This window comes from Gallinula chloropus (genome assembly GCF_964237585.1).
Source record: "Gallinula chloropus genome assembly, contig: HAP1_SCAFFOLD_143, whole genome shotgun sequence".
Lineage (NCBI taxonomy): Eukaryota > Metazoa > Chordata > Aves > Gruiformes > Rallidae > Gallinula > Gallinula chloropus.
In genome coordinates, this window is record NW_028168343.1 from 303,675 (window position 1) to 325,180 (window position 21,506).

At 54.2% G+C, this 21,506-nt stretch overlaps 1 pseudogene across 1 annotated transcript in view; it reads left to right on the forward strand.

The window, feature by feature from the left end:
* Positions 1 to 21,506, forward strand: part of LOC311204602 (hydrocephalus-inducing protein homolog) — a 67,016-nt pseudogene that overhangs the window by 19,834 nt on the left and 25,676 nt on the right. Inside the window, exons 5-21 of the transcript in view lie at positions 139 to 575; positions 1,111 to 1,186; positions 3,091 to 3,190; positions 4,223 to 4,341; positions 4,628 to 4,850; positions 7,509 to 7,576; positions 8,963 to 9,198; positions 10,006 to 10,106; positions 10,609 to 10,732; positions 11,812 to 11,903; positions 13,623 to 13,677; positions 14,730 to 14,882; positions 16,038 to 16,273; positions 18,305 to 18,557; positions 19,223 to 19,366; positions 19,866 to 20,003; positions 20,729 to 21,082. The product of the transcript in view is annotated as a hydrocephalus-inducing protein homolog (transcript). The remainder of the gene's footprint in view (positions 1 to 138; positions 576 to 1,110; positions 1,187 to 3,090; positions 3,191 to 4,222; positions 4,342 to 4,627; positions 4,851 to 7,508; positions 7,577 to 8,962; positions 9,199 to 10,005; positions 10,107 to 10,608; positions 10,733 to 11,811; positions 11,904 to 13,622; positions 13,678 to 14,729; positions 14,883 to 16,037; positions 16,274 to 18,304; positions 18,558 to 19,222; positions 19,367 to 19,865; positions 20,004 to 20,728; positions 21,083 to 21,506) is intronic.

Here is a 21,506-nt window from a genome sequence, read left to right on the forward strand (position 1 = left end):
GATGTTTTCATGGGAGAAAGGAACACAGGACCCCAGTTTGTGCCCCAAGAAGACCTGGGTCATTGGAAGCTCTGTCCAGGGGTTTGTCCTGCAGGACTCTCTGGGATGTAACGGTGGAATTACTGTCTGCTGATGGAGGTTGAGTTGAGGGTCGCTCATCTCGGGCTGGCAGCCCCCGCTAAACGCGCAGCGTTGCAGGTCAGCCGTGGAGGAACGTCTGCCCTTGCGCTCTACGGGGAGCTGGCCAACGCAAGGAGTTTTGGTGCTGGTGAGGGCACTCGCCCCAGGCTCTGTCTGTGTGCAGCCAGGAACGGCCAGGACTGCGTTTCCTTTCCAGTTGTGTTTGAATTGAGCCAGGTGACGATCACCGTGGGGTTTCTGCCCCGCGGCCTCGATGTGCTGCATACGGAGCCGTCTGCTTCCCCCCTCCCCGAGTTGTCAGCTGCTGGTTCCTCATGGCTGGGGGACTGGAGTGTGAAGGGGGACAGCAGTGCACCCGCTCGGAAGTTCTGCTCCCTTCCCACCTCTGGCTTGTCATCCTTCAACTCCGGGATGATTTTGGCAACTACTACCAAGTGAGGGAGAGATTAACTGTGTCAGAGCTCTGAGGAGAAGGGGAAAAGGAAAAAACCAGGTGGTTCAGGGCCAGGCTGAAGGGTTTGGGCTCAGAGGTGCCAGTCCTGACGTCTTCATCAGGTGATGTTAGGCTTCCTTTCTCACGGCCTCTGTATTTCTGCACCTACCCACTGATGCTGTGGTGCCTGAATCGCAGAGCCCTGGGATCTTCTGGTGGTGGCGGGGTGGGGAGCAGAGGGGATGTGGTTGTTCCTTACACCTGAGGGTCTGAAAGGGAAGAGAAGACAGTGATGCTGGGAACCTGCAGCCCAGAGCAGGGGGCTGCTGCCCTGCCTGGTGACACGCTGCCCTGGTGCTCCTCATCCTTCTCTGCCTCCCCTGAGCATCCTGGGGGTAGGAGAAGCCAATTGGGGATGGAGATGGATTCCCCATTGGTTGTGGCAGCAGCTTTGAGCTAGGTCGCTCTCCTGAGGGCTGCTCACTTGTGTAAGACCCCAGGACGCAAGATCACCTTTCCCGCCTCCTCTCCTGCAGCATCCCCGACCAGAGTGCCAAGGTGCAAGGAGAATCCCTGCTTTTCTCTGACGGGATCTTCAGCATTGAGCCAGCAGTAAGTGACAGCTTTGAAACCTCCCTTTCTTTTCTTCCTCCTCCTCTTCCTCCCTGAATGAGGTCACTTAGCAGATCCTTGCTTGATGTGCTGGAAGGAAACATTGGGTTTCTGGTGGGGCCGGGAGAGCTGGTGGCAAAAAGCATTTTCCAACTCGTGATGGGCACTGAGAGCCTAAAGCTGGGCTTTGCTCCCAGGGCTACGAATGAAGAGCTGCCTAAGTGTCCTGACCATGTTCAGAGGGATGGAGCCTTATATGTAAAGGCACACCTTGCACAGGGTTAACGCAGGGTGTGGGACCATGTCAGTTGAGATGCTGACCAGAAGTGCTCGGGTGGGAAGGAGGGCAAATTCAGCCCCCGTTTAATCACAGAAATACCAGTCCTCACCTACCCTGGTCTTGTGCCAGCCCTGAACCTCTGTTTTGGTGCCATCAGGAGCTTGCACGTGAGACCAGCAGGTTCAGGCAGGCTTTTTGACCTCTGTCACACCTAGGTACAGCAGCTTGCTTAGTTATCTTGCTCTTCCATTTACGCGAGCCAAAGCTTGGGGTTTAGTCCCCCCCGAGCCCCAACTCCGAGTGTGTGCCTGGTCTGGCATGAGAAAAGGTGAAGCTGCTTTGTTTTAGGGAGGGGGATGGTGTTTTCTTATCACTCATGTAAGGTTGGGAGTCACCAATGCAGAGCTGCAGTTTCACACCAGTGCAGCTGGGGGCAGCATGATGTGACCGAGAGATCATGTCAGAGCAGTAGGGAGCTTGTAGAGAGTGGGACCTGATCAGCCGGGCGTTGGGAGCATCCTGCGCTGCACCAGAGCTGGTTGTGGGGTGTCACCCACATCCTGCTTAGTGACAGTAGGCCTAGGCCTCCACAACAGGCTTAACCCGCTCCTGAGGGGCATTAAGGTGAGGCCCAGCAATCCATCTGCCCACAGAACCGAGTCCTGGTACTTCCCGTAGTGACGAGTGGATGTGAAGAGTAGCCAGGTCCTTTGGAGTGGACACCTCTCCTAGACATCTGCACTGATGTTACGGAGTTTGCTCCAGGGCTGCCTACAAGTGGGCTACTACCTGATTGTCCCCCCTTGTGGGTGGTGGTGGTGTTGCTGGTGCATCAGCAACCTTTTGATTTCCATGAATTCTGTTATTTATGGAACAATCAATTTTGCTCCAGAGTTTTGCTCGTGTCTGTCTGCTCCCCCGACGTGGGGCTGTCTGGATGTCAAACCATAGTAAAGATTTTCTCCTTTATCAACTGGAGAATCTAAAATTCCATTGACTTCCATTAGCCTTCTCTCCAGTGATGAGCCTTTAGCTCAGGCAGAGACACTTCTTGCTACCTGAATGTGCTGGAGAGGCTCCCTAAAAGCTGGGATAGACCTTTCAGGCCAAAAGTGGCTTCTCTCTTCCCACCTGTCGCCCATTGTGCCTGAGAGCACCCTGCAGAAATAATCAACCCCTTGTGACAAGTGGCTAGAGGAAATCCTTGCTTGCAGGAGTTAGGAAGCTGATGGAGGGATGGTAGTCTGGGAAAGGCTTTGTGGGGTGACCCTGCTCTGGCAGGGGTTGGGACTGGATGAGCTTTCGAGGTCCCTTCCAGGTCTGTGAGTCCGTGACTGGCCGGCACCTCTGAAGCGATCCTGCTGGACTCGCTGGAGTGTGAGCCGGGCTGGTTGCTCTGTTATAGCCCTAATTTATCAAAATGCCTCTCCCAGGTGCCAGTAAAGGTCAGGGACGTGGAAAGTTTTTCGTAGCTGCTTCCAAACTCCCTTATAAATATTGTTGATTAGTGTCACTGGCTCTTTGCTCTTCCCTGGTGCTCTGAATATCGGCTCGTGGGGCCACGGTTGGAACGAAGGGATGTGATGTTTGAAGACAAATGGTTTGCTGTCTGCTTCTGTTTTAGGAGGGAGAGATTTGGCCAAATTGTTCGGCTGAAATTAGTGTGACCTTTAAGCCTCAAGAAGCCAGAGTGTATCAACAAAAGTTCTACTGCGACATCTCAGGTACGGCTCCTGTCCCCTCCTGCTCTTGCCCATGGTGGGGAGGAGCCTGGCTGAGGTATCATGGTGGGAATTTGGGGTGTTGCCTCTCCCTAGAAGACCTGTGGTTGTTAGATGCTGCTGCAGGTGGTGAGCCCTGGAGCACCCAGGTGTGGAGCTGTATGTTGGGTGCAGGTGGTGCTGAGCTGCATTAGTATAAAGAGCAGATTTTTGTCTTGGGTTGTGTTTTCCTGAGCTTTACACCTTCCTGAGTGGATTTCAAAGCTCATCTTAGCACATGGGAAGAGATTCAGAGGTGGCGTTGGAAACTCAGCATCACCCGAAATCCTGTGTTCAGTTTGGGCACCTGACTCCAAGAAGGACATGGAGGTCCTGGAGCGTGTGCAGAGAAGGGCAGTGGGGCTGGGGAAGGGGCTGGAGGGCAAATCCTCTGAGGAGCGGCTGAGGGAGCTGGGGGTGTTCAGCCTGGAGAAGAGGAGGCGGAGGGGAGACGTTATTGCTCTCTCTAGCTCCCTGAAAGGAGGCTGTGGGGAGCTGGGGCTCAGCCTCTTCTCACAGATAAGTAGCGAGAGGACGAGAGGGAATGGCTGCAAGTTGTGCCAGGGGAGGTTCGGGTTAGAAAGGAGGAGAAATTTCTTCTCCGAAAGAGCGGTTGGGCATTGGAAGGGGCTGCCCAGGGAGGTGGTGGAGTCACCGTCCCTCAGGAAAGGTCGGATGAGGTCCTTAGGGACATGGTTTAGTGAGTAATAGAGGTGGTGGGGGGATGGTTGGGCTGGATGATCTTGGAGGTCTTTTCCAGGCTTAATGATTGTGTGATTGTTTCAGGGTGCAAAGTGATGGCTCAATTAGAAAGCAGCCCAAGGGTTTGGTCAGAAAGGAGAAAGCAGCCCAAAGGCATATCTGCCAAGGGAAGGGTCCTGTACCTTTCCCTGGATCTTCCTGGGCTGATCCCTGCCAGCCTCAAGTCAGAGGCTAGAGCCTGGAAAATGCGGGATCAGAGGGAATTGCTGTTCTGACATTGAATTCTCTCCCCAGGCCGTGAGACCAGGCTGCCCCTGTGCATCCAGGGGGAAGGCATAGGGCCTCGGCTGTGCTCCAGCTTTGAGCATCTGGACATCGGGGATGTCTTCATGGGAGCGGCGCACAAGTACGAGGTGAGCTGTGAGAGCTAGCAGGGCTTGGGCTGGAGCCTGGTGGCTCCTTGTGGGATTTCTGGCAGCTCAGGAGTTGTGAGCAGGGCAGCTGTGTGCCAGCTGGACAAAGGCAGAGGTTCTATGGAGTTATCACCGCTTTGCCTGGAAAAAACCCAAAGGCAGAACTTGTCCCATTGTATTTCCTTTGCCTTCTGCCTTCCAGGTGTTCAGTGTTGAATTAGAAAGCAAATGGGTCTTCTCTAAAGGAAATGTCCTTCTGCATTTCCATTTTGCTTTCCTGCTGCAGGTGGTGCTGTTTAACAAAGGACTCATCCAAGCTGTCTTCAGCTTGGTTCCTCCAGCTACAGTTCTGGGCTCTGCTTCACCTTTCTCCCCAGCGAGGGAGGGATTTTGCCAGGCGATCTCCAGGTCATCCAGATCTCCTTCAGTTCCACCATCCTGGGGCAGTTCACAGAAGAATTCAAGTTCAATGTGAATGGATCCCCTGAGCCTGTGACCTTGACTATCAGGTGAGTGGGGAGGTTACAGGAGCTTGGTGGGCACATCTGGAGTTATCTCTGGGTAGTCATCTCCCACCTGCCTCATTTTCTGGCGAAGCAGAGAGAAAAAGGTGTTGTGGGAGGTCTTGGCGTGGGGATGCTAGGTTAAGAGCTGAGACCATTTAACCTTGGCTCCAGTTTGAACCTTGCAACCCAGGGGTGATGACCTTCCTTCCTTCCTACACCCTCACTATACCCTGTTTAACTCTGAAAGACTTGTGCCTGTGGGAAGCACCTTGGCCTTCTTGGTGGAGCTTTCCAGGACACTCTTGGCACAGAGTTTGGCGGCGACAAGTTCCTATCGTGATCCTTTGACACCCCAGTGTGATGATCCTGGGGCTGGAAGTGACTACCCATGCTGGGAAAAGTTTAAGTGGAGCTTGTACAGGAAAGGTGTGGAGATGCCTGCTGCCCAGGGTGGGTACCAGGAGTTGGTAGCTCCTTCCCCCTTGGGTTGCGGCAGGCATGTGATGGGCTGTAGATGGGTCTGGGATGGGTCTGTGATGTCCCACGTGAAGGCACAGCAAGGCCAAAAGCACTTTGGAGACCCTTGAGCAACAGGCCAGCCTGGGTGATTTTGTGTTTTATAATCCTCTGTTAAGAATCCACCCAACCTGGGTAGCAGCAGGCTCAGTGTCATCCCTCACACACCTGTGTTGGGACAGGGTGTCCTCCCAGCTCCTGTGCAGCGAGTGCTGCGCTGCCTCCTTCCTGCAGCTGGAAAAGCGCCGATGCAGGAGCCTGGGAGCTCTCTGCAGCAAGAACTCGGGCATCATCCCGTGGGTCGGTGCTGGTGCAGAAGATAATCTGCACCGAGCCGAGGGGGGAAAGAGAAAAGGCTGCTAAGAGAGTCAAAGCTCCTTTCTCAGGCTCTCAGCAGCGGATAAACTTGTCCCAGTGGGTCATAACCATGGGCTGGTGGGATAGTGTGGTGTAGGCAGGCAAGATGTGGGGCTGGCTGTGCCTCCTCGGCCAGCAGCCTCCTGCTAGATCAAGGTAGCCACGAAATGAAAGGAATCTGCAGTGGGTTTTGCCGGTGAGGCAAGAGAAACAGGTGAAAACAGAACAAGAAGTTTATTGCTTGAAGAGAGAGCGGGGAGTCGGTGTGACCAACTGGAGCTTCAAGACACCCGCCTGCTCGAGCTGAGCGCCCCGCTCCTCGGGAGGCTTTGAGCGCTGGATTTAGTCCCATGCGGAGAACAACTGCCAGTTGGATGTGAGCTGGCTGGTGGGACACTGGGCTATGAAGAAGGGAACGAGGATGAGTGTTTTGAGCAGTTCTTTGTTATCCTTCCCACTCAGCAAGAACCCCCGAGTCCACTAATGCTGCCATAAGATGTGATCGTTCCCAAAACATCCGCGTTTCCCCCCAGTTCCTTGCAAGCCGCACTGTTACCGGCTGTGGGGCACAGAGCTCTGGGTTGGCTCCTTGCCTGGACTTTCTGGGCAGCTGCTTGGGTTTGACTCGAGCCTGGATACCAGCGCACTCAGTAGGAATGGGAGCCTCCTGGCAAGGCTCGTCCTTGGCACTTTCCCAGTGTGATCCCCACTCACAACCTGGCAAGTGCTGTGATGGAAAGCAGGGCTGTGCCCTTCCCTCCATCCCAAGTAAGCTGTTAGGGCTTGGGAGGTTGAGTCTGACCCTCTGAAGTCCTTGTGGAAGAACTTCAGCAGCGGCAGGGATCTCCTGCTGATGGAGGTCTGAGAGTTGAGGCAACTCCTGCCAGGTGCCCAAATCGTAGGTGACTGTTCTTTAAATGGAATCCAAAGCCAGGGCCTTGAGTGCTTGTTTCTTAGGTGCTTAAAAAGGGATGCTGCAAGTGGGACACCACGGATGAACGTGGGTCCCTCCTGCGGGATGCTGGGCTGCGTTCGTGTGCGGGACGGGACTAAAGCTGGAAGGCACCATTTGCTGTGCTCCCTGATTTAACTGAGAGGCGGAGCTGGGCTCGGGTGGCATCAGCCATGAGGTGAATTCACGAATGGTGTGTGGCTCCAAGGGCCGATTTCAGGCAGCGATGGCAAGTTTCAGAGTTTGGAGCTGATTTTAGGGACAGGAGAGGAGGTGTGGTGGGTTCAGGGCCCCGTGTTTGGTTTAAGAGGTGTTGTTCTTGGCTGTGTGAGCAGTGAGAAGCTGATACATTCCTGTGTAGAATTGTTGCTGATCTTGTTGTGGTCGGTAGGTGTCTGTGCGCTCCCCAGGATCCTGATAATTGTGTGGATCCAGATCTCCTGAGAAGACGCCCATACACTCAAAGGAAACGCTGGCTCCAGCTGAGAAGGGAACCTGAGGAGGGTTACTCCACTGAGTCCACTTTTGTGCGGGCATCTCTACCCATGTGTTACAGATGGGGAAACTGAGTCACGGAGCCATCGCTTGTTTGGGGCCCCTCATTGAGCCAACTTGGGGGCATAGATTTGCCCTATCCTGCGTGACACTGTGCCCTAAGCCCCATCTGATAGCTGCTGGCCACCTCCTGTCCCCATGGATGAGGGCAAGGGTGTGAGGGGCTGGTTTGAAACCTGCCGTGGTTCTGACACCAGCTCTTACCCGCCCAAGCAGCAGGGAGAGCTGAAAGCTCTGCAGTTCTCTAACTCAGCCAGTGCCTTGTCTGTCTGTCCTCACAGTGGCTGCGTCATTGGACCAACGTTCCACTTCGATGTGCCTGCCCTCTGCTTCGGTGACGTCTCCTTCGGTGAGTGCGCCCTGGGCTTGGACCGCGGGCCGAGAGGTCCATGCGTTACCGAAACGGGGCGCTTGGAACCTCAGAGCACCCAGAATGTGTGTTCCTCTGCAGCAGCAGCCTTCAGGGTGTTCAAAGCAGGACTGATACCCTTGGCAGCAGCATGGCCATGAGGGTATCAGTCCCTGAAAGGCCCCGGGAATGGGAGATGGGGAAAAAAGGGTGATGCTGGCGGGGGAAAGAAGGGCGATGCCTGGGAGGGGGAGAAGAGCGACGCTGGGGTGGGGGGAAAAGGGAGACGTTGGAGGGGGAGAAGGGTGATGGAGCTGTGAACCAGCCTGGAGCTGCTCTGGATAAATGTTGGGAGGACAGGAGCCATTCAGTCCCCTGACCCTTAGTGTGAAATGTTAATTAGTGCTGGGAGGGCACCTTGTTATCACCTACCCCATAATATGCCCAAGCCATAGCTCTGCGCAGAGCTTCTTCCCTGTGTCCCCCCACCCCGAAAGCCCAGTTCTGCTGTGCCAGCAGCGCTGGTGGCTGAGCATCCAGAGCTCCATTGAAATGCAGGTTCTGGTTCTCCATCTCTGCCTCACAACAGGCTTTTTCCTGAGATGAGCTGAGTTTTTTAATGGGAAATCAATTGTGGATTGATGGAAGGGCCATTATTGAGATGGGCCAGCCAAACCAGATGTCTTCTCCTTGGCTGGTCTCCTGCCTCTGCAGAACATCCCCACTGAGTGGGGTTATGCCACTGGTGCGGCAGGGAAAGCTGGTGTCAGAGCTTTTTGAGCAGTAATCAGACATCCCCGTTCGTTAGGGAAGGTGAGACACGGCTTCTGCTGATTTCTCAGCCAGTGTCAGGCTCAGCTCCTGCCAAGTGGGCTGCAAACCTTCACGTGCTCCATCTGGTCGCCCTGAAACAGGAGATGCCGTAAGGATCCAGCTAACAAAACTGCATCAGAGGGCTTTGCATCGGGCTGTAGCTCCCCATTTCATCCATCCCTGCTTTTACTGCAGCTTCTCCTTGGTGCCAACCTGCTCTTCCGTATTGCAAACCACGGGGGGTGTTCATGGGGAGTTTTATGGATCCGATTCTGGGAGTAAATGCTCTGTCTGGCTGCTTGCTCCTATGAGAGATGTAACTGGTGCCGGTGTCGGGGCAGCTGAGAGAGAAAAACTGATGGCTTTGGGCATCAGAGCTGCCAAGGAGGGATCTCCATCACCACCCTGGCACAGAGCTTCCATGGCAATTAATTCCTTGCTGGGCTTCTCAATTAGCTGCAGTTCAGATTGAAGAGAGCCAAACTCCAGGTGCAGTTTTACCGTGAGGGGCTGTTCAGCCCAGGAATGGTGGGATAACGGGGGCATAAATCCCTCTGTGTGTCTCTTCCCCAGGCTTCCCTCACACCTTGTCCTGTCGCCTCAAAAACACCTCCTTGGTGCCCATGACTTTCCACCTTCGCATCCCCGGGGACGGCTCGGGAGGGCCCAGCGTTACCAGTGCTGCTTGGCTGTCGAACGACGATCCTGAGCCCTGGAGATGGGGAGTTGAAGGTTCCATCAGGCCGGCCGAATTTACCGTCGAGCCTTGCAGCGGGACCATCCGCGCCCTGGGATCCAGGAATATCAAGGTGTGGGGAGAATCCGTCCGGCCGTGCTTCAGCAGATGGAGCTGAAGCTTCACTGGTGGGGAGGGTCCGGGGGGGCTTTAGTGATGGGAGGGAGATAGACGCACTTCTGTTGTCTGGGTTGGTCTGGGATGTTTGTGAAGGGGCATCGGTTTGTTTCCAGAACCATCCGCTGAGCATCCTGTGCCCTACGGTCAGGTGCGGAAGCCACGTTTGCGCTTGAGCGCTGCGTGGAGCTGTGGCTTTGGCTTAACCGTGGGCAGAGGAAGGATGAGGACAGCGGGTGGCCATTAGAGAGATGCCCTTGTGTAAAGCAGTTTGCTTTTCTTCCCGGACTTGTTTCCCCTCTGCCGGTGAGCAGAGGAGCTGCATTCACTGCAGCCATCCCTAGGGGGGGCTGAAGCAGCTCTGCCAGGCGTGACCTGCACCCAACTTCTGGGGCTCTTTGCGTTTGGCCCTGGCTGTAAAGCTGAACTCGCTGGGTTAGAGGCAGCGCATTGCCCCGGGATTTACGCTGTTGTAGCTGAGATTAGAACCGAGATTAATTTGAATACAGTGGTGAGCAGAGCAGTTGTCTGATTAGGCTTTAATTCAGCTTGCACACACCCTGTTAACCACACGGGGTGTTGAACCAAGCAGATGCTGTCAGGAGACCTTTATTGCTCTCAGACTCTGCTCTACATATGGACCAGCAGAAGGATTAGGGGAAAATCCTTCTCCTTACCATGGAAGGAGAATCAGGGGACGCCACACATGGAACGATAGTTTTTAGGGGTGCTGAAGGTCTTTGACGCTCTTCTCTGTCACCAGGTCACCCTGTGTTCTAACACTGTGAAGAAGTACAGGCTGGCGCTGGTGGTGGATGTGGACGGTGTCGGCAAGGAGGTGCTGGGGCTGCCCCTCACAGCCAGGTATCGGCGCTTTCCTTCGCGGCGTGTCCTCTCTCCTGGTGCATCGTCTCTCCTCCCCTCACACAAAGGCCAGCTCCAAATGAGAAGTATTACTTAATGAGCTCATTAAGCAGGGCTTTGAAAGCAGCCAGTGTTGAGGAGCATCTGTGCTCACCGGACAGGCACAGCCCCCAGCCTTTAATTCTATTAATTAGATTAATTCTAGACCTATTTCTTTGGTGGGTGAGGTGTAACAGACTTCCAAAGGGCTGTCTTTCTCCTCCTTCCTGCAAGCAGTCAGTGGGGGAAGTGGGGCTGGGTTGCCACCAAAGCACAGTGTTCCTTTGGGATGTGGGGAGCAGCCTGGTGTCTGTTTGGCTTAATGGAGGCACGTGCTAATGGGGAAGGGGCTTAGGGCAGGACTGGTGCAGGAAAAATAACAGCAAGATCTTCCGAAGGAGAAACAGAGTCCTTGATGCTGAGGAGAGCTCAGGTTTTGCTGCTTCCCTCTGGTCCTTTTGAGCATGAATGTTCTCACACTTAAGCCGGAAGTCATTCCTGCTGCAGCCAGGCTGGATCCCGCTGTGCTGTGGGTGTCGGTGTCATTACCAGTAGGATGCAGCTCACTGGTGCTTTTCCGCCATCCGGTCAGTGCCTGGGCTGTGATTTTCTTTTTAACAACCACCCACTGCGTAAGGCAGGGGCTGGCTCGGACCTTCCGTCGCTGGGGCAAGCAGTTGAGGCTCTTCAGGCCCCTTTTCTGGAGAGGAGGGAGTAGTTTCTGCTGAGATACTGGGCCATACTGCACCAATCCTCGGTGGGAAGGTTCCTCCAGAGCTCAGGGCTTGCTGTGGGACCATCAGGAGGGTCTTTGCAGACCTCCTGGGGCCAGGGTTCCCCTCAGACAGCTGTTGGACAGGGCACGGCACTCTGCCATAGCACTTGGCCGTGCTGGCAAGGTGCTGCGGTGCAGAGACTGCGAGTTTGCTCCTCCTTCACAAGAGGTGGACGAATCAAAGGGAATAGAGGAAGCTGAAGGCGATGTATTGCTGTCGGGGTAATACATGTCTGTCTGACAGTGACAAATGTGTTCCGCTTCACTGTGCCCTATTCAAGGAGGAAACAAATTCTACGTTCTCTCAGTATCTCTAATTCCCTCTGGGACATCTCTTTGCCTAGATGCATCGCTCCTCAGCTGGAAGTGCGGGACCCCACTGTGACATTTGACCGGTGCTTCCTAAACTTCCCGTACGAGCAGCCGCTGACCCTGGTGAACAAGAGCCACCTTCCAGGCTGCTACAGGCTCCTTCCTCAGGTTTGACATCGCATCTGCCCTCAAGAGTTATCCAAGGGTTTATTAAGGGGATGGAAAATAATAACAAAGGGGTGGGGTAAGACCTTGCTGGTTTATATTCAGATGGGTTCTTGTTTGCAGCAAACCTTTGGGTGTAGAAGAACCCCCTCCTCCCGAATATAGACTTTGGGAAGAGGTTTGTATTCTAGTCTTTAGGTTGATTTTATGCAGGGTGGTGAAAAGCTGCTGTGAGGAGGCTGCTGGCATGGGAGTGTGTGTCTGTGGATGCAGCAGCTTTTGGACCCCTTTGGGATGCGAAGCCCATCCTGGTCTCCCAGCTGGGTTCCGATGGTAGATGTTAAGGAGTGCAGGTTTTGTCGGCGGTTGCTCTGAAGTTGGGTTTCATTCTGTCTCTTACAGAAGCACAGGCAGGGTGATGCTGTGCTGTACTCCAGCCCCGTGCCCTCTGGGATCATCATGCCTTACAGCTCTGTCAGTATCCCGCTGGTGCTGGAAGCCCAGAAGTTGGGACATCATTCTGCTTCTGCTGTGCTCTCTTTGCTTGGGAACAAGAACTCCCCACTGGTGAGTCCTCGAGGTTCCTAATTCCAGGGATCCTTCCTGGGGCTGCAGTACGCAGCCAGGATGGCCAAGGAAAGGGGTTCGTGTTACAAGCAACAGCCAAGGTCTAGAGGAGAGGAAGGCTGGTGGGACTTCTTGGGCAGGTGACAGTCTGAGAGTCCGATGTGGCACATCATTATAGATAGGGGAGACAGGATAACGAGCGCAGTCTGCAACCCAGCATGGTCCCTGGAGCTGAGACTCTGCTGCGTGATTAGGTGAGCAGGAGCTGCTGCTTCAGAGCAGGAACTTTTGTTCAGGAGGGCACTGGGACACCCTGTGTGAGAAACCACGCTGAGAGCTTGGCCCATCACGTCGAGAAGTATCCATCATATCTCTGCGTAAAGCCCTGTGCATCTCCACACCCCTGGCATCTGCAACGCAGGGACTCTTCCTTTTTCCAGCACAGGCTTGGAAATGGTGAAGCATTCCTGACGATGTTTCTGGAGCCTCCTGAAAGATGCTGTTAGCGTTCAGGCATCCACAGCAGCAGCAGTGACAGCAAGATGTAGGCAGGAGAATGCCTTGTGTAGTGTCCTGGCTTCATCTAGCTGAAATCAAGACCAAATTTAGTTAATTATATTTTAGATTAGAATGATATTAACTTTGGAAGTGGCTGTTTCAGGATGTCTTGCCATCTCTCTGAGCATGGATGCCACAGGAACCTTAAGCTTTCTGTACCCGAAAGGGAGGCTGGCCTTTTGAAAGCAGGCTGGGGATTGAAACTGTCATTCAAACAGATGGAAACAATGCTGCTCAATCCCTGGATGCCAGGGAACATCTCAAGCCTGGCCTTTGTGGCTGTGCTGATAGGAGAGACAGGCAAGCCTGAAGCGGGACAAACCAGTTGCTTGGGCGTAGACGGGGCGTTTCCCTGGAGAAGGGGGATTTCTGCCCTCTAGAACCAGCCTGCTGTTTAACTGCAGGTTCCTTGCAAAGCTTTTCCCCTTGAGCTAACGGCTTCTGGGTTCAAAGCTTCACCTTGCCTAAAGTATTTGCCTTTGGAAGTGAATGTCATCTTCATTTTCCTTGTGCTTCAGCTGGAGGAGCCCAGCTCTCCCTGGCAGGGGGTTGAGTGGCTCCACAAGCCCGTGCAGTCGGTCTTTAACATGCAGCATTTGCGCTCCCTTGCCGCGAGCGCCGGTAGAGGCTTCCCTGGGTGTACTGAGCGCAGGGATGGGAGTTTGTAGCCGTGGGGCGGCATTCTCCCTGTTTCCTATAGCCTAAGCACAGTGGTGGATTCATCTGAAGGTTTCTGGGCTAGCAGAGCATCAACTTGCACATGCTGCACTGGTGGGAAATCCTCCCCGTAGGGATCCTGTGACGTCAGCCTGACCCCGGGGGAACGGCTGCAGTGCGTCACGATGGAGCAGAGCGCGAGCTGGCTCTGAAGTCACCCCGTCAGCGCGGATACCGAGTCTGCGGCCGCACCTTGCATTGCGTTGAGTCCCTCTGGGTGTCTGTCGCTTGGTGTTGGGCTTGCAGCGGCTGCGTGCCAGCTTTGGTGTGGCGTATTCTGTCATCCTCTGTGGGAAGGAGCTGGTAAAACCCAGACCTGGGGTTACTGGTGGTCACTCGGACCACGGCCGTCTGCCAGGGACAGATGCTCTTCTTTCCTAAAGGATCTACTGTGACATTATGGTACCCAGAAGCAAAGCCAGAGTGGTGCTGGGGGGTGTAAGTGCAGCAGTATTACCCAGAGCAAAGCTCCTCACCTTTCATGGGTGTCACATTGCCTGTCACGCTGTTGAACAGGGTTTTTCTTTCCCCCTTTATGAAGACAGCAGATGAAGAGTTTTGTTGGGTTTAAATTAGATATTAGGGGGAAGTTTTTTAATGAGAGAGTGGTAAGGGGCTGGAACAGGCTGTCCAGAGAAGGGGTGGGTGCCCCATCCTTGGGGGTGTTCAAGGCCAGGTTGGATGGGGCCCTGGGCAACCTTATGTAGCTCGAGGCGTGGAGGTTGTTGGCCCTGCCTGTGGCAGGGTGTTGGAGCTCTCTGGTCCTTGAGGTCCCTTCCAAGCCAGACCGTTCTATGATTCGGAACTGGTGAAGTCCAACCAGAGGAGATGAAGTTCCCTGGTTTTTAGCGCTGTGAGAAGGTGTCTCAGCACAGGAACCCATGTTCCTCCTCCTATCATGGCCTCTACAAGAAGAAAACTTGGAGGGTCTCAGACTCTGGAGAGAAAAACAATCCTGCTTGAGGGACAGAATGAATAATGAATCTCTTGTTCCTGTAGTACTGGGAGTGCACAGAGGCAGCACCGAGAGGCAGCCAACGGACGTGATCTCTGCTGCCAAGAGCCTGCTTTGCTGGGGGCTCGCGCGGGTTTTCAGGGGGCAGCTTTGTGGGGGATGCGGAAGAAGTTACCGGCCAAGTGTGGCTGTCTGGAAGTCCTAGAGGACAGTTTGGGGCAAGATCCATCAGGAAAAGGAGCAGGAGCAAGAAAAGGAGCAGGAGCAGGCATGGGGTAGAGGAAGGAGAGCTGAGCAAGGGGGAAAATCAAGTGTGGGGAGCTGATTTTCCTTATCCCCCAGTAACAGGGGCCTGTGGCTTCCTGATGGGATCACTGTAGATGCCACACTTGCTCCAGGGCTCCTGCATTGGTGTTACAAGATTGCAAACGTCCGACAGCCATAATCATCCCCCAGTCTAGGAGTGCCCTGAGAGCCATCTCTTCTTTAAACTTTCCCTTGTCTTTGTTTTTTTAATCTTCCCTACCTGGAGCAGGCCATCAGCTTGAAGGCCATTGGAGAGGGACCAGTTGTCCACGTGTATCCCAGCAAGATCGATTTTGGCAATATCCAAGTTCTGGCAGACGCTTCCCGCACTCTCTACCTCTCCAACCAGAGTGTTATCCCTGCGTCCTTCCGGGCAGAGGTGGTAAGTATCTGTGGGGATATTTCCCAACAGAAATGATGGCTCCATAGCAGCCTGGGACTTGATTTTTGTACGTGATGTTTCCATGTCGCTATCTGAGAGAGCAGCAAGGTATTCCACCGCAGCGCAGCAAGAGGAGCCCAGCACTGGGGGACCGCTCACTAAGGCAGGGAGTTTTCCTGGATGGTTGAGCAGAAATTGATCCTAGGTCCTTTTCACAAGTTCTGGCTTTACATTGTGGGAGGTGTTTTGCTCTGAGCTGTGTATTTGGAGCTCTGAGATGAAGAGAAGCCCGTAGCCTTTTTCTCCTGAAAGGAGCACGGGTTTCCTGACCATCTCCCTACTTTCTCTGTGTTTGTTTCAAGCTCCTCCTGGTGGTGGAGACCATTGCTCTGCTGCCAGCTTGCTCCCTGTGAATGTGGTTTTAGGAGGACTGGGGGGTCCAGCGCCCTGATCGCCCCATGCGTAAAGGGCGATCTGGGAAAAACAAGAGGAAGAGAGTGGAAGAGAGAGGAAGCTGTGGCCGTGCCCACGGGGCACAGCTGGCAGGTTTCTTCCTGTTTGTTTCTTCACTGCTCTTCTGTAAACATTCAGAGCTGTATTTCCCAAAGCAGAGAGCACCAGGACACCTCACTGCGGCTGATGATCAGTGGGAATGGAGTGCTTGAGTCCTGGGGGGGGCTGTTGGGAAGCACTGCCCAACTCTTGGGGAAAGAAGACTTTGGGCACCAGGATTTTACTCAACCTGTTTGGCAGAGTTTATCCTTCAGGCTCTCGGCTGTATCCCCTGGCTGTGTGGCTGCTGCAGTGGGGTTTGAGCAGTCCTGGCCTCGAGCCTTTGTGCAAACCCGTCTGTGGGGAAGCCAGGAGAGATGCAGCTTGCCTTGGTGTGCTCTCCCAAGGGGAGGCTGGAGGGGAATAAAGTTTTTCCCGAGGATGAGCATCCCTTGGGCTGGGCAAAGCAGGGTTAAGGAAGTGGGTCTGTTAAAGGAGGGTGCAATACAAGCTCCAGTGTAGTTGCTGTTTCCAGACGCTTGGATTTAGGGAAACGAAGCCTTTATGTATTTACCCTCGTGTCTTTAGTCCTTTCTCCTGCACCCCAGAAGAGAGCAGGGTCCATGGTGTCCGTGCTCACTTAGCGTCTGCCGTGTCTTACAGGCTGGCAAACGCTCGCGCTGCAGGATTGAGCCCAGTAAAGGAGTGATCGCCCCCGAGACCGACATGGCTGTGGCTGTCATTGCAAACTTGGATGACATTGAACAATTCAAGGACAAGGTGATCGTGTCCATAGAGAACAGCCACAGCTAAAATGTCCTCATCCAGGCTTTTGGCATTGGCACCACCATCGTCATGGACAAACTTGCTCCAGAGCTCAACTTGGGCCCCCACTTCAGGTAAGTTATCTCTCTGCTCCGGGCTCTGCCATGGGCCCAGCAAGGAGGAGTTCTGCTGAAATCCTTGGGGCCGGTTCTCCTCCAGCACTCCAGGTCCTGGCTCGGTGCCACTGAAGCCCCAGGAACTCCTTTAGAAATGTTTCCTGGGCGGTTTTCAAGTTGTTAGATTCCCTCAGAAAGCCACTGAGCCAGACACCAGTTGGGAAATCATTCCCGACTTGCCCTGGGTTAGAATCCATGTATTTTCTGGCTTGATGGAGTAAAGATTTGGAAGAAAACAGCAGGTTCCAGAAGCCTCCAGCTGGGAAACGTGACATTACAAGTAGAAACACAGTCCACAGTACTTTTTGCAGTAGCCTTGCTGGCTTCTTCCCTGGCTGTGGAGTATCGTCTGGCAGCGGCAGAGAACTTTGGCAGTAGCTTGTTAGCAACTCCTTGACTAAATTACCAGCGCTGTTTGGTTTCCCTTCTGCCACAGGGAGTCCGGGAGGAGCAGCAGAATTTGTCTTTCCCCTGTATCATCTCTGAGCTTGCTGTCTCTCTCCTGTCCCCTGCCAGGCTGCTCTCTATCAGATGTGGATACTCTTTCCTCCCTTCTCCTGCCTGTTTTCCTTGCTGTCTCTTCTGCCAGCTGCCACAGCACGGAGCAGCCATGGTGACTGCAGGACCGGCCCTGAAAGGGAGCGGAGGAGAAGTCTCCTGAGGTTGGGTGGGATAAAGGGAGAGGGTTAATGGCAAGAGCTTAGCTCAGAGAAGAGGATTGGTTTGATCCTACCATGTGTGTCTGAAGCTGGCAGGTTCTTGTGAACAGGGGAGGGAAATAAGGTTTTTCAAAGTGTTTGAGACCTCTTGGAGCATTCCTGGGAGAAGGAATCAGCTTCTCCAGGTGCCTGTTCCTTTCCCTGGCCAAAGAGGGTCCCCAGTTCTCCCATACCCTAACCTTTGGTTAGAGCCAGCAGGTTAATCCTACCTTAAGCATTTAGAATAGATTTTAGGGGTGCAAATATGCACCCACAAGCCATCCACGTCAGCTGGGACACTTGTCCAGCATGTCCTGTGCTCCATGCGGCCACAGCTCAGCTACACAACGCAGAGGACAAGGCTACCGAGTTTCGTGTCCTCTGCCCCCCTTCACCTCCTGGCCTGCGGGTTGTGGAGCTGCCGGGCTGCAACCGGGTGAGCTGAGGTGGGATCAGGGAGCATGGCAGATGAGTTGGGCTTTCCCAGAGCTGCAGGTTCTGCTCCAAGCTTTCCCCCGCTGCTGTCGGCAGCAGAAACCGTTTCCTGCCCAGCTCGGGCCCATTGTTGTTGAGCAGCCTGTGGCCAGGGCTGGTTTGTTCTCTGCTGTCGCTGCTGCGTTTGCCTTTCGCTGCGTGCAGCAGACACGCGGTTTGCAAGCTCATCCTCCATCCCTTGGACAGACACCAACTGTTGCAGGAGCTTCTTGTTTCCTGGCCGTGCTCAGATTTATAGGGGGTAAAATAATTCCTCCAGCCTGGCCTGCAGTCAGCATTCCTTGATGTGAAGGAATCAATCTCCATGGAATATTAATCTGGCTTTCTATCGAGCTGGAGTTCTTCATCTCTTGTTGCTCTGGTCCTTCAGCCGCTCCATCTGGTCTTGCTGCTGTGCTCGTGTCGGGGAAACATCGCTTGATCCCACGTTCTTCCAGCACATCTGGCTTCCCACAATACAAACCCAGCTTCAGTGTTCAGCCCAAGGATGATACGTTGGGGATGAGGAGTTGGGTGCTCCTGAAGGGATGGGAGAGACGAGGGGGAATAACTGAGCTGCTGATGTCCTTGGTGAAGTTTTTCCTTGCTCTGCGCAAACAGACTGGCTGCTGGATGCTGATAAACTTAGGGGCAACCAGGGTCTGGCCCTTGGTGTAACTTTGAGCTGGGTCAGTGGTTTTGGAGGTGGATTTGTTGCTGGGTGAGTGGTCAGATAAGGCCAGCGGGGCACTGAAGCCAGGTGGGTGCTGGGAAGAGGCAGTTCCTGAGCCATTTTCCATCTCTGCTTCTCTTCTAGCCTGGGTCCCTGTTGTTACCGCTTCAAGATAACGAACGCAGGACGACGCATCCATCGGCTCTATTGGAGAACGGAAGGTTTCCCCCCATTTCCCCGTTGTGGTCGTCTCCCTGCCATCCAAACCAAGGGCAAAGGTTCCTCCAAGAACACCAGACCTGCCAGTCCCGTGTTTAAGCTTCAACCCCTGACAATGGAGCTGATGCCAGGCCAGACTATGGAGATGACTCTGGAAGGCTCCTCCAGCACTCCTCAGGTGAGGTCCCCCACGGGTGCTGAGCTTTCCCCATCGCATCACCTCCACTGGGGCTTCTCCTGCAGCCCCTTGACTTCTCCCTGAGAAGATGAACAAATGCTTTCAAGAAAATATCTCAACGCCCTGAGTGACCATGTCAGCACCAGTTGCGCTCCTTGCTGGCCACCATCAGTTCCCAAGGGGTTTTTTTGGGGTGTTTCTGTAGCTACCATCAAGCCAACTTGCCCATACCAAAATAGGGGCTGAAGGAACAGGGGCAGACGGTGGGTTACAGGGAAGGAAGGGCAGAGAAACTAAGTTTTTCAGCATGATGATCGTATTGAGCAGCAGGGCACATCCTGGCGATAACCGTTTGCCGGGGGGGGGGGGATTATTCCAGTTCCACGTGACTTTGTGGGTGCCTTTTGTGGACGTTGGGGTGTAGCACTAAGGATTTTGGGAGAGCAGAATAAGTAGGATGGAGCATGAAGAGAGGACTACCAAGGAGACCAGTGACTGTAGCTTTATGGCAGTGTAATAGTTGTGGAGGGTTGATGGCCAAGATCCCATGGCATGGGTTTATCCAGGCTATCAAATTCCTTCTGTGTCCACGACTTGCAAATTCCATTGTGTTTTCTGGGCTCCCTGCTGGCACTTGGTGGGTGACGTGTGACTCTTGCCCACAGGTAGTGAAGGAGCGGCTGCTGTGTCATGCCATCGTGGGGAACCAGTTTGGGAAGAGACAGATAATGCAAGTGGATGTCACGTGCGAGTTCATTGCTCCCACCCTGCAAGTGTCGCCCAGAGCAATGTCTTTCCGGGTGGAGAAGGTAGGTCTCTGGGTTGGGTCCTGGTGTTTAGTAGCATGGCTGAGGACTGAAAGCCCACGGAGGGGTGTGATGGCCTTCAGGGAAGGAAGTTAAACATCTTCTCCAAGTCCTCAGGGCTTTGCCATTGGTTTGAGCAGGACCAAGCTATTGCCGTCAACACTGAGATCATTATTTCTCCCCTGTGGGGTTGGGGACCATCTCTCCAGCTCTATTTTGCCTTTCTTGAGCTGGAGGCAAAATAGAGCTGCTGAGCCCATGGCCAGGTGTGTGGGACCCACAAGAACAGCATGGGCCTCACACAGCCATCCTCCTGTGTTGGGACTGGGGCGGGAGAGCAGGGTGCTGTGGCCGAGCGATGCCAAACGCCCTCCTCACCCCCCCAAACCCCCCCATGAGGCACCCTGTGAGCAAAGCGACCATGTTTTTAGAGGTGGGACTGCTTAACTTCACTGGAGGGCGGTGACTCACCCCCCTCCCTGTTTTTTCCCCTTGTCTTTAGCAACCCAGTGATGTCCTGAGCCTTCAATACAAGCCTCTCTCTTTAAAAAACACCTCCTCCCTGCCGCTCAGCATCGTCCTGACGGTAGAGCAACCCTTCTGGGTCTGCAGTGCGTCCCAGCAGCCCCTGCCAGACCAGGTGAGCAGCCCCAGACCTTCCCGCTAGTGGGGTTTGAAGAGGGAGGGGGGTGGGGGTGCGTTTCCGTTGGGAAGCCCTCTGGGAGAGGTGGTTATTCCTTTGAATTGGCAGTCAGTTGGCCTGAACAGCATCAGGTTTGAAAAGGAGAGAAAAGACCAGCTCAATTGGGGAAATACCTCCTGGCTCTAAGACAACTAGGAGCAGGCAACTAGGTGTGGGCCAACCGTGTGGTGAAGGTGTCTCTTGGAAGCCCTCCTTGGGTGACCTGAAGAGCTGCTTGCTCTCTTTGAGGGCAGCTCTGCCCTTGGGAAGGCCAAGGTGCTTGGCACCTGCGCTGCTGGTGGTGGGAGGTGTCAAACATGGGCTCTGCTAGAGACGTGTTGGAAGCACGGCTACCGCTGCCATGCAGGTGATCAGCCCTCTCCAGGCTGAGGGCACAGTGCCCTAGGGCTCATGTTGAGTGTGAAGACAAAGGGGTTCCTCTAGAGTCAGGGCACGCCAGGATTTATTTCCCTCTTGCATTATGGGTGCAGAGCACAAGGGGGTGAGCCTGAGAGTCTCAGAGAAGAAAGTTGTGCTGCATGGTCGGGGGCATGTTGTAAAGAAAACAAAGGCTGAAGCAAGAAGCCCACGTTGGGGTTGCACTTTGAACACTGAGGTGTTTTGTGCCACCAGACCTTGGGACTTCATCATACCGGTGGTTAATACTCTTCATCTTCTTGCAGCCCGTGAAGCTGGGGATTGGGAAGGAACTTAATCTCTCCATCGGGTTTAACCCTGCTTATGAAGAGGGTTGGAATAGCTGGGAAGCAGAGAGAACTCTGAAGATACAGTTTCTTGAACACCCTCATGAAGAGCAAGTCACCGTTCGGGGAGAAGTCTTCTTCCCGAATCTCCGTTTCCAGACCACAACCTTGGACTTTGGCTGCGTCTTGAATGACACTGAACACGAGCGCCACATCCGGATGACCAACTGCAGCCCGCTGCCCGTCCAGTACCAGTGGCTGTTCCTGGTGGACGACTCCACAAGCCACCTGAGGTACGTGCACCTCTCCTTGAAGCTCTTCGTCCGCTGTCCCGTTTGTCCTTTGCAAAGCCTGAGATGGTTTGTGTAGCATCTGACAAATCCCTTTCACTTTCCCTTGTGGAAAAAGCACCTCCCAACTTCAGGCAGGGAAGGTGCCCAGGGAGTGGGGCTTCTGCACAGCTTGAGGTGGGGATTTCCATGGCTCGAGGCAAGCGCCACCTTGAACTGAGTTCTCATGTGTTCTGCTGGCCATGGCATTCACACAGCGGCTGTTGTGTGTGTTCCGGCGCTCGTTGTGTGTTGTGTGTTCCGGCGGGTTCTGCTGCGGCTTTGGGTGCAGCCGTAGGTGTCAGTAGGAGGACTTGTCCCAACGTCCCTGGGCATCAGGGCCACCCAGTGCTGGCCTGTGCTTTCCAAGCCCAAGAGCAATCTCTCAGTTGTGCTGTAGCGCATCTCTAAAGGCGTTTTCGAGCGGT